This window comes from Acinonyx jubatus, chromosome A1 (assembly GCF_027475565.1).
Source record: "Acinonyx jubatus isolate Ajub_Pintada_27869175 chromosome A1, VMU_Ajub_asm_v1.0, whole genome shotgun sequence".
NCBI lineage: Eukaryota > Metazoa > Chordata > Mammalia > Carnivora > Felidae > Acinonyx > Acinonyx jubatus.
Genome location: NC_069380.1, coordinates 93,610,164 through 93,622,880, shown reverse-complemented (window position 1 = coordinate 93,622,880; position 12,717 = coordinate 93,610,164).

Below are 12,717 nucleotides of genomic sequence, written 5' to 3'. Positions count from 1 at the left end.
ACTATATATATTTTATAAAGATATATAAATAATATAAAATATACATCACACACACATACACACACCCTTCTGTGGCTCAATATAAAATAATGTGAAAACAAACATCATGCTTTTAAAGTAATTTCAAGGGACGGTCACCGGAAATTGACAATGTGACCACAGGGGTGTTAATGCCATTGCTAGAATGTGGTAACCGGGCATCACTCTGTGACTAAACCTCCTGAAAAGCATATCTGGGTCACTTAAAGATCCGCAGCCACAAGGGCCTCTCCAGTCACACTTTAGTTATAACTGGATCTCCTGAATTACACATTTTCATTCTTCCTTGCAATTTCAAAGACTACAAAAACCAGAAAGCTGTGTGTTTAGCCTGCCCCATCAATGGAAAGGAAAGAAGGAAGACAACTCTTTAATGACGCCAGAAGATTAGGCCATTTTCCGCTGTAGGGGGACCTTTGGCATGAACATTATTGCAAGTGAAACGCAATCAAAACCCAGCAGACTCAGGAAAAGCTCTTTACACACACTCCCCCCTCAACTGCCTGTTTGCACCAGGATGAGAGCCAGTAACAGAGACTCCCCTTTACCTAAGAAACGTATCTACATAAGAGGGCACCTCTGTATTTCAAACATCCCCTTTCACCTTCCTGCTGAGTTTTCCTCCTGTTCCTATCTTCAGACCCCCAGCCCCTTCTTAGTTTGTGTAAGTGTCCTGTTGCCTTACTGTCTTTGAAATGCCCATGTCCATGTAGATTCCCCATATGTACACTATTCAATCTGATTTTCTCCTGTTAATCTGTCTCCTGTCGATTTGATTCTAAGTCCAGTGAGAAAAATCTTGAAGGGCAGAGGAAATTCTTCCTCCCTGCCACAGCATTGTCCTGATAGATATACTTCCAACTACTCATCCCACCTTTTAGGGATGGAGGTTCTTCGCTCCAGACCCCCGTAAGTTTCTTTTCTATGCATTTCTTTGCTGCCGTTTTTATTTCAGTCCACACTGTAACAACAGGACCCCAATTTTCTTCCACTCTGAACGACAACACAGTAGCATCGCAATATTTATTCAGAGTCAATATCTGGTGGCCTGCTTTAGCCTTGTCTCTCTCTACCAGCCTCAGAGGGAATCAAGTTTATGTGCATCCTCAGAAAAGGAGCATCCTTGAAATTACTGACCTCCCACTCTCCCTCACTCTCTCCTTCCTAAGGAGAGTCGACTCATCAAGCCCAGCGATGGGGGGTAAAGAGAAAGAGCACATACCTTTCAGTTGGATGAAAAAGAAGGAAGGAATAGTGGAAACAAGAGAAAATGTTCTTCCTTGTTTCCTTTGTTTTGCTGAGAAACCGTAGAGCCCTCCAGGGAAAAAGACACAAGGCCTCTAAGGTCCTCCTACAGTTGAACGCTTTTTTAATAATGGTGGAGAGGAGCAGAGGTGGCAAATGGGAAGGGGGGTGGATGTCAGGGGTGGAGAGTGATCCTTGACTTTCTCTTCCACCGAGACCCTGTTCTAAAATCATACGACATCAGGGAATGAAGGTACATCTGCTCACCATCTCCCATCGCCCCGAAGCAGTGAGTCTCAAGCTTAAGTTTTGACTTTACTATTGAGTCTTCTACGTTGACTGCAAATGTTCAACAAATGTTAACCCCAGTTGCTCCCAGGCTGTATTTATATTTCAGTGTAAACAGCATACACACCCCCACATAGTATCTCAAAATAGAGATACTTTATATACACACACACAGATATATAGTATCTATAAAGTATAGTTTATATTGTATTATTATGTAATTTATAACTATATTATTATATAATTTGTAATTATTTTATCATACAATTTATAATTATATTATGTAATGTATAACTACATTAATATTATAGTACTATATTACCACTGTAAAATTATATATTATTTATATATTCTTATTTTTATTATTTGCATCATTTACATTATGTGATATATTATGATTCATATATTCATGTATTATAATATCTTGTAATATAATATGATAATCATATTTTATATATTCATATTATGTATAATTTGTATATATTATATATTATCTATACATTGTTATTTATATAGTATATATTACAGTATACATAGTATAGTATATATATATACAAAGTATATATATAGTGTTCTTAAAAAGAACAAGGAGAGGAAACAAAATCTTCACTTAGAAAAGCTTATAACCCATCTGGCAATGCTACAAAACCTTAAGGTTGTGCCAGGATTAAGTATATTTGATTTAAACTTTACATCCTTTAAGCAAACTGCTGTATCTTTCAGATTACACAGTAAACCTTGCAGATCAAAATTTAAACATATATACATTTAAGCTAAAAACCATTTAGGGAAAAAATTGTGTGGTCCCAAGAGAAAGCCAGATCATGTTTACAAGTCATGCCTAAGGTATATATTAATCTCTAAATTACAGCCCTCTAACGATTGTCCTCTGCCACCAGGACTCTGATATTGTGCTGTGAGTCATTAAAACCGCTTCACTGGCAGGTTCATACCCGCCCTGTTCATTTGTGAATTAGAGGGTAAAAAACCACCATTTTACTCCTAATTACTTTTGCTACAAAGAACAAGGGAAAAGAAACAAAATCTTCAGTTATAAGAGCTTGCAATCCATCTGGCAAAGATACAATACTTTACGGTGGTGCCAGAATTAAGTATATTTGATCTAAACTTTATATCCGCTAAGCAACTGCCATATTTTTGAGATCACACAGGAAACTTTGCATATAAAAATGTTGCCATCTTGCCATTTAAGGATTGCCAATCCCATCTCGCTGATGAAAGATCCAAAAACCTCAAAGCAGCTAAAAATCCCACCAGGCTTTCCCACAATCACATCTTACAAATATACATTCTTTGGCCAGCATTTGGCTCTGTTCTTACACATTCCACAGGAAAAAGTACTCGTCCCTGATTTTACCACACAAGATGAACACAGAAGGTATGATCACATCAAGGGCCAAACACAAGGACAGGAATCCTCTTAAAACCAGATGGAGGAAAGCCGTCTAAAGAATGAGGATTTTCACCAACCAAAAGTTCCAACTGAAAACTTTAAAAGAAAAAAAATTAAAGTGCTAAGAAAGAACAGTGCGCCAGGGGATTGAAAATTATTACTTCCTCTTATTGCTTCAATTGAAAAAAGAAAATAAATCATACAAAATAATTATCCTGTACTATTTCCAATTTTCTCAAGCAAAATCTATTAGCTGTTCAAACTCATGGTTTAACTGGCAAACCTTCAGAAGAGTTTTACATCATGTTTTCACAAAGATTAAAATTTAATCTTAAAAGATGGAATAAAAATTAATAATACCTCACTAAATTTGCTATTCCTGAATGTATTGCATTTTCTACATAGCTTTTGCTAAGAAACTATGATTTCTTTCATCTTCAGATGTCTTCAGGTTTTCTGGACAATATTTAAAATTGGTTGCTTTTTCAAGTGAAGGATTCACGTACTAAAACACTCTTCGGTTCACTTACTAATTCCTGGAGAGTAAAAATCTTTGCGTTGGAGAGCTGTATTAACTTATTTTATCAGTTTGTAGCTAGTTGAATATTAATGTGTAACATACACTGTACTATACAAGGAACATGGCTCTATAAGCTAATTTATTGTGATAACACTTATTATTGCAAAATATTGGAATGCCCATATACGGGCAAGTGGTTGAATAAAGTATGGTATATCCATGTGTACCATAAACATGAGAAGAGAGTAGGAAAGATCCCTATGATGCGATATAGAGTGATCTATAGACTGTATTATTTAATGAAAATAACAGAGTGTGATAGAATATCTACTCTCCGGGTAAGGAAGTATACTACCCTTCATGTAGGAAAGAAAGGGATCTGTGGGTGCCTGGGTGACTGGCTCTTGATTTCAGGTCAGGTCATGATCTCACGGTTTCATGAGTTCAAGCCCTGTGTTGGGTTCTGTGCTGACAGCACTGTTCCTGCTTGGGATTCTCTCTTTCTTTTTCTCTCTGCCCACCGCCCCCCCCGCCCCACCCTCTTTCTCTCTCTCAAAATAAATAAATAAACAATAAAAAAAAAAAAAGGAAGACAGAGATCTGAGACAATCTGTTACTTGTAGCCAAACAATTTCAATAAATTCAGTATGGTGTAAGGTGTTGGTTATGAAATAATCAAAAAGTCACTGGCTCCGAGAGCGGTAAGCATCTAGGGAGGAAATCTGCGGTAGGTAAGTTTCTAGTTTTATCTTCCTAAATGTGTTAGCGTCCTCGTCGGCTACTGGACAAGCTCGCGCTGGGCTTATTAACAGTCTAATGAAAGAATCCAACTGAGAATAATCTTCATTGTCTGGGCACTATTGCTGTGGGTTCACTGTGCTAGTGTTTGATTAAGGTGCTTTTACACTATGAAACTGTAATGAGTTGTACTTTTGAAAAGGCAGACTTCCTAGCGGGAAATCTCCATGGAAGTCCGATGGTGCATGAAGCTGATAACCCGAGCCAGGAGCCGTGGCTCCAGCTCCAGAGGCGTCCAAGGGGCATCTGCTTTTCCAACCATTCACTCAGCAGGCATTGATTACATACCTGTTACCTTCCAGGAACTGTGTGAAAGATAACAAGACAAGTAACACATGGTTCTCTCTCTAAAGAGCTCCTAAGTCTAGAAGGAGATATGTAAATCAAACAGATACAACATATGCATCATAATTGCTCAGGACACTGCCAGGGCCAGGGGATGGGGTAGAGAGACTAGTGGCTTTCCCTGGAAAGGGATATCAAGGAGGGCTCCGGAGAAGAGGTGCCAATTGAGTTCATTTTGAAAAAAGAACGGAGAAACTAGGTAGAGAGACAGTGGGAAGGGCATTCCAGGCAGATGGAGATGCTCTAAGCAAGAGCTATAGGTAGGGGAAGTCTACATCTTTCAGAAGGGTCTGCTGGCAGGTGGAGGCGTTGTCCAGGCTACGGTAAGGCCGAGCCACAAGTGCATGGAGATAGCATCTGTGTATTTATAGACTCTACTAAATGCCTTTCCCAGACAACAATAGAGTAGCTGCTGGCAGATGACATGAATGAGGCAAGGGAGAAGAGCGTCAGCAGAGGTATGTAGCTTTGACAGCTCCAGCATCTCTGTTCTGGAAAACCAGTCAAACTGATTTCACACAATTTCTAACCTGAGCAAAGATCAGTAGAAGTTTCTATGGTGTGCAGGCAAACTGCTTTCTTTTGAAAAAGACTGAATTGTTTGGGGCGCCTGGGTGGCTTAGTTCAGCATCTGACTTCTACTCAGCCCACGATCTCCTGGTTTGTGGGTTCGAGCCCCGTGTCGAGTTCTGTGCTGGCAGCTCAGAGCCTGGAGCCTGCTTCGGATTCTGTGTGTGCGTGTCTCTCTCTCTCTGCCCCTCCCCCACTCGTGCTCTGTTGCTGTCTCTCAAAAATAAATAAACGTTAAAAATTTTTTAAAAAAAGATTGAATTGTTTTACTATTATTACTATGACACTACTATTACTGTATATTTACTATTGCTATTAGCATAACTATTAAGTAAATATTGCTGTGCTATTTTCATTTACTAATGTCATAGTAACATTTGTTTCTTCATGAACTACTTCCCAATTTCAGGACACGTTTTGTATTTGCTGTACCTCAATTTGTTTCTGTTGTTCTGTCTTCTAGAAGTGACTTCCCATCATGCCTTAAAAAAACTATAGACAGGTGGTGTGTAAAAAATCTTTAGAGAGGCATCTTTGACCCAGCAATTAACTCTGAGGGACTTCTTCTAAGGAAAGATAAAGCTCTTTGCAAAAATTTAGCATCTTGTTTTAATTGCTAGATTATAGAGTTGCTAGGTTGGGAGAGCAAAAATTTAACGACTTCTTTATTAAACAAAATTATGTAATACAATGTAGCCCTTAAAATGACGCTGTGGAAATGTATTTGTTAACAGGAAGAAAGATATACATACTTGAATGTTAAGAAAGCACATTCCAGGGGCGCCTGGGTGACTTAGGGGGTTAGCGGCTGACTCTTGATTTCGGATCAATTCACGATCTCACATAATCTGACAGTCATGGGATGGAGCCCCGCGTCCGGCTCCACACTGCACATGAAGCCTGCTTAAGATTCTATTTCTCTTCCTCTGCCCTTTCCCACTCCCGTGCACACACACTGTTTCTCTCTCTCTCTCTCTTTCAAAATAAATAAATAAACATTAAAAAGAAAGACAGAAAGAAAGAAAGAGAAGAAAGAGAAAGAAAGAAGGAAAGAAAGAAAGAAAGAAAGAAAGAAAGAAAGAAAGAAAGAAAGAAAGAACATTTCAGATGAGAATCTACAGGGTGTATTTTTTTTCCCCTAGAGGTATTTTGGTAAATCACATTTTTCTAGGAGCTTAACCATTTTTTCCAAGTTTTCAATGTTATTGACATAAATTTGTTCAAAACATCATTATGTTTTCTGTCAGAAGTATCTGTAGTTATGTTTCCCTTTTTATTCCTAATGCTATCTGTGCCTTCTCTCTTAGACATTTCTCATCCTATCAAAAAAAGCTCTTTTTCTTTCTTTCCTTGTTTCTTTCTTTCTCTCTTTCTTTCTTTCATTCCTTCTTTCTTCCTTTCTTTCTCTTTCTTTCTTTCTTTCTTTCTCTTCCTTCCATTCATTCATTCATTCTTATATATATATATATTTTTCTATTTCATATCTTTGGGTCTCTTTTCGTGTTGTTTTTCTTTTGTCTTAAGATGCATGCTCAGCTCATTGGCTTTTATTCCTTTTTTTTCCTTTTAAAAAACATTTTTTAATGTTTATTTATTTTTGAGGGGGTGGGCAGAGAGAAACGAAGACACAAAATCTGAAACAGGCTCAAGGCTCTGACCTGTCAGCACAGAGCCCAACGTGGGGCTTGAACCCATGAACTGTGGGATCATGACCTGAGCTGAAGTTGGACACTTAGATGACTAAGCCATCCAGACACCCCTATTCCTTTTTTTCTTCTAATATGAGCATTTGTGGATATAAATCTCATTAGGTCTGCTTCTGTCTGCTTGATTTACTTGTCTCCTTTTACTATATTTGAGTCCTATCTACAATTTGAACTCTTGTTTCAAAGAAGAAATATTTTCCTAATATTTTATTCCATGGAGAAGTTTCTTTGTATTTTCCTCTGCTTTCTGGTATATTTGTTGTCTTATGTATTCTTTATCAGTTATTTGTGGTGTTTACCCCAGTGCCTTTGGAAAGGTTCCAGGCTGATTTTCTCTGATTGTCTGGAGACCATGCATGGAGGCCAGGCTTTCTGGGACAGCTATTTGATGACAGATAATGGGAAAAGGGACTGGGGAGGTGAACCGGGGAGAGCAGAGAGATATTGACTTGGAAAGTTTCCCACCACCCCCCTGCTCTGGGTGTAAGCCTCCACTTGTGCTCTTGGCTTACAATCAAGCCTGGAAGGCCCTCTGGTCCTTTCACTGATGGAGGCCAGGACGTGCAGGACTGGCTGCCCCACCCCCACCCCCTACCACTCCAGTAGCAAGGTGGCTTGTCTGTGCATGTCCCCATTCTGTTCCATTTTCTGTCTTTCCAGGATGTCTCTCAGGCCCCAGGCTTGCTCTGGAAGCCTGAGGCTTGCAGTTTCAAGGATGTCCGGTTTCCGTCAGCGTGCATGATGTAAATTGGAAGGCTGCATATCGTTAAAGATCCACAGGGCCATGTTTGCTGTCCGATTTCTTTCACAACTGGGTCCAAATTTTGCTTTATTTAGCAGTCATTATTCGTGGACTGTGGTTTCCTGACCGCGCTCTGTTCCTAGGTCCGCCGAATAGTGATTTTTCATGTCTGTTTAATACCTCCCATACCTACAAAGCCACCTTCTGACTCGAACCTGGTGTCTCCGCCTTCAGTCCTTCACGTCCTCACACATCACAACCACAGTGACATCCTCCTAAAATGGATTCCATTGTGTCGTTTTCCCCTTCCAACACTTGGTGATGCTGTGTGATCCTTGGCCCGTATTTCAGGCCATCCGTGACATGGCCTACATCTACTTTCCCAGCTCACTGTCACCGCAGCCTTCCCTCAACCTGACTTCCATTAGCCATTCCTAAATGCAAGGAACGTTCCCACCTTCAGGACCCACTTATGTGTTCCACACAGTCCCTTTACCCAATTAGGATAAGCTCCCTGCTTCTGTGTTTCTAAGTCTGTATTTATAGTTGCTTCTGTACACACTTACGTCCCCTCCTGGCCTTCTCTCACTTCAAAGCAGCATCTGTAAGGCCTCCTGGTTCTAGAACACGTGTCTCAGTGACTAGCACATTGGGGCTCATGACATATCCACTAAGAGAAAAGCGGGATGCCACATTTACCACTGGAAATAGTAACTTGGGGATCTGTTTCCTGTGATTCTGAGCACTGTAGGGCACTCTTCTAGGGTCTCACCCAGTCCCCTAACCCTACCTCTATCCTGCCTGCCTGTTAAATTGGAACATAAGATTCCTGCCTTGCGTAGCAAAAGTAAATCACACAACCGTCCCTCCCCATGAATCTTAGATCTGCAATGTGTCTTCTCCTTTTACTACTGACACAACCTAAACTAATACAGTGTTGATCTCAAATTTGTGTTTAAAAAAAACCACAAGGGGCACCTGGGTGGCTCAGTCAGTTGAGGGTCCCACTCTCGATTTCGACTCAGGTCATGATCCCAGGGCTGTGGGATTCCTCCTTGGGATTCTCTCACTCTCCTCCTCTGCCCCTTTACCCTGGTCTCTCTCTTTCTTTCTCTCTCCCTCTCTAAAATAAAATTAAAATTAAAAAAACACAAGCCAAAACCAAAAGACAACATATTCTTGTGTGTATGTACAAGGAACTGTCATTAAGAATAGTAGGTATCTTTGTATTTTTGTTTTACCCTTCGTTATCCCCTACACTTACATGTTTCCTAGACTGACCATCTATTTTACAGTTTTTAAAATTAGTAATAAATATTTTGAAACCTAGGTCTGAGAATAAACGCAGTTTCTCAGAGTATGTGCAAAATAAATATGCCCAGCAGATGGCGCAAAACCTCAATCCAGAGAGAAAATCTTCAAGAACGCCCTGTGGAGGGCACGTTTCTTACCGGCCAAGCATCAGTAAATGGACGCTGCTCCAGAATTTTCATGCCCACCAAATATCATTTGTTTGACCTCTTCTACAGCCCTAGGTGAGTCATGTCAGAGGTAAGCGACGGGCGTCTGAGGAGGGCATGTGTGGGACCTACAGAGGCTGCAGAATAACATGATTTGTCTAGAAGGTTCTTGAGGAGCAAACAAGCTAGGTGTCTTTGTGATGTCGCGCCTGGAAAGGGCTTTGGAGATCACGGAGTCCATCAGTTTTCAAACGTCATTTTTTAGATTTTCCTCTAAATCAACCCCAACGCGTGAAACCCACAAAACCAGAGCCATCTCAAGTGAAATGGAGTTTGGGAACAAGAACCCTTTTGGGCTTCCCTTTGCCTGAGTCCTCCCCTGCCCCCCATTGGTGGCTGACATAATCAAGGAATTGGCGGTGCTTAATCAACGTCTATAGAATCCATAGCATACTTCCAAGAAACGCTAGAGAAAATCAATAATTCATTTTGCATTACTTTCAAGTTACCAAGGAAAAGGATTGCTCAGAGGAAGAGAGTTTCCAATTTCAAATGTAAAAAAATACATAAAAAGATGAAAATCATTAATTGCTTTCAAAGGAAAAACTCACTAAGGACAGTCAAAATGCACCAATAAATTCAGCACTTTTTCACAAATTTGACATCTGCATTTGGAATTCATATTAAATTAAATTTCTGGGATTTTTAACTTTGGAGTCACTTAGAGCCTTTAAAAAAATTTTTTTTAACATTTATTTATTTTTGAGAGAGAGAGTGCAAGCAGGGGAGAGGCAGACACAGAATCTTAAGCAGGCTCCAGGCTCCGAGCTGTCAGCACAGAGCCCGACGCGGGGCTCGAACCCACAAGCCGTGAGATCATGACCTGAGCATCATGACCTGAGCCGAAGTCAGACGCTTAACCGACTGAGCCACCCAGGCGCCCCTCACTTAAATCCTTTTCATGGCCATATGTGGTTTATGAAACCTGTAGGAATGGAGTGTTACCACTAAAGCTAGCTTTCAGGAGTAACATAAGCATATCTGTGAGTCACATTTACATGAATAAAGTTTATTTCTATCAATAAAGTATCCTTAGGCTATACTTTCTGTATAATCCATAGGTTTTAAATGTAATTATAAACCATAGCAATTAATGATTTGACAACGTGAAGCTAGTTATTTTAGAACTTTGGCCATTCCCTAAAAATCTATGTAAATAGTGTTTGCAAAGTAGATCCAATAACCTCTTTAAATGCATTTACCTAAAGTTTCTTTTCAATACAGGTCCAAATCTAATGTTCTTATACAAATCATTCTTAGAAAGTTTTCTTCTGTTCTGAAGGCTGTGCCTGCATGAAGCATTGCCTGTTTTTCCAAGAGCTGCTTACTTGAGGGGCAGCTGGATGCCTCGGTTAAGCATCTGACTCCTGGTTTCAGCTCGGGTCATGCATGATCTTGCTGTTGGTAAGTTCGAGCCCCACATCGGCTCTGCGCTGACAGCTCAGAGCCAGGAGCCTGCTTGGGATTCTCTGTCTCCCTCTCTCTCTCTCTGCCCCTCCCCCACTGTGCTGTGTCTCTCTCAAAATAAATAAATAAACTTGAAAAAAAAAAAAAAAGCTTGCCCGCTCTCTAGTTCTGGCCCATAGTAAGTGTGTGTGGATTAACAGCATTCCTACAAGAGCATCTTCACCGTGTCCTGAACTGATAGGTAAAAGAAAATGCCACAGTAAATGAGGTTTGGCAGTACACAGCGTGTGTGTTAAATTCTGGCTTCTGCGTCTGCTGCTCCGTGTGTTGAAATCGGAACAATTACACTGACCTGAGTTGGTTAGGAGGCCACCGTCTCTCAGTCCCAAATCCTCCTTGTTCTCTGCTGTAGCGAGGGCAGGACCCGGCTCTGCAAACCGAAATCCGGGCTGTGCCAGCTCTGCCAGCAGGGGGCGCTGAGGCTCACGGAAAAGCTGGGGTGGGGCGAAGGGGCTTGCTCCTTCCTCTTTGCTTCCCGCTCTGCCATCATCACCCCAGCAATGACCCTTTCTCCTGAGGGTGGTTGTTGGATTCCAGTTCCTGAGATATTCCCCGTGGTCTCCGAGACCGCGCCTGGTGTGTCGCCTCAGAGTGCCAGGGGCCCCGTGCTCAAGGTCTGGGTCCCCGCCCTGCCCGCCCTTTCTCTGAGCTTCTGAGGCAGCAGCACCTGCCTCTAGGTTCTGCATAAGCTCACCTCTTCCGCTTGTTACTCCTGCCCGGGAGGTGCTAGCCGTTTCTTGCAGGTTTTTTTCACCCCCCTTGAGGTTATTTCATTGTTACTCTTTTAACCCTTCGGTTCCTTATATACTATTTATTGATTTACTATTTTATTTTTAAAGATTTATTTTTGAGAGAGAGTGAACACGCATGCACCAGTGGGGGAGGGGACAGGATCTGAAGCCGGCTCTGCGCTGTCAGCAGACAGCCCCACGTGGGGCTCGAACTCACGAACCTTGAGATCATGACCTGAGTTGAAGTCAAACGTCCGACCGACTGGGCCACCCAGATGCACCAGTTTATTTTTTATTTTAGGGAGAGGGACAGCATGAGAAGGGGAGAGGGGCATGGGGAGAGAGAGAGAGAATCTTAACAATCTCTTAAGAAATTCTCTTCGGAGGGGCACCTGGGTGGCTCAGTCGGTTAAGCGTCCCACTTCTGCTCAGGTCATGATCTCTCGGTTCATGGGTTCAAATCCCACGATGGGCTCGGTGCTGACAGCTCAGAGCCTGGAGCCTGCTTCGGATTCTGTGTCTCCCTCTCTCTCTGCCCCTCCCCCGCTCACCCCTCTGTCTTTCAAAAATGAATAAACGTTAAAAAAAAAAAGGAAGAAAGAGAGAAATTCTCTTCAGAGAACGGATCCCATGACTCTGGGACCATGACCTGAGCCAAAATCAAAAGTGAGACACTCACCAACTGAGCCCCGCAGGCTCCTCTATACCATTTTTTTTTTTTTTATGGTAGATTCTCTGAGTCCAAAAAAAGCAGATCTGGTTTCTGATTTCCTGACTGAGGCCTGAGGGAGGGCAGCAGACTCCCAGAAAATAGACTCTCAAGGTGGGATTCTGATCACGCCCCTGGCCTTGGACGCAGCACTCACACGGCCCATCGATCAGATTAATTACAAGGGGGTACTTAGCAAACAAGCACCTTCAAGGCCTCAGCGGCTGCTGTTTAGCCACTGTCACCGGGAGGAGGTGGGACAACATGGCCATTTGTGAGTGTGCTGGGCACTTACAGGAAGCAAATGACCAGCTCAAGTCCTAGTCATTGAACCAGAGAACTTCAAAGGGAGTTCTAAAATAAGCTTTTTTTTTTAATTAAAAAATTTTTTAAGTGTTTTTATTTTTTCATTTTTTAACGTTTACTCATTTTTGAGAGACAGAGAAAACCAGAGCATGAATGGGGAAGGGACAAGAGAGGGAGACACAGAATCTGAAGCAGGCCTTAGGCTCTGAGCTGTCAGCACGGAGCCCGACTCAGGGCTCGAACTCACAGACCGCGAGATCATGACCTGAACCAAAGTCAGATGCTTAACCGCCTGAGCCACCCAGGCGCCCCACTCT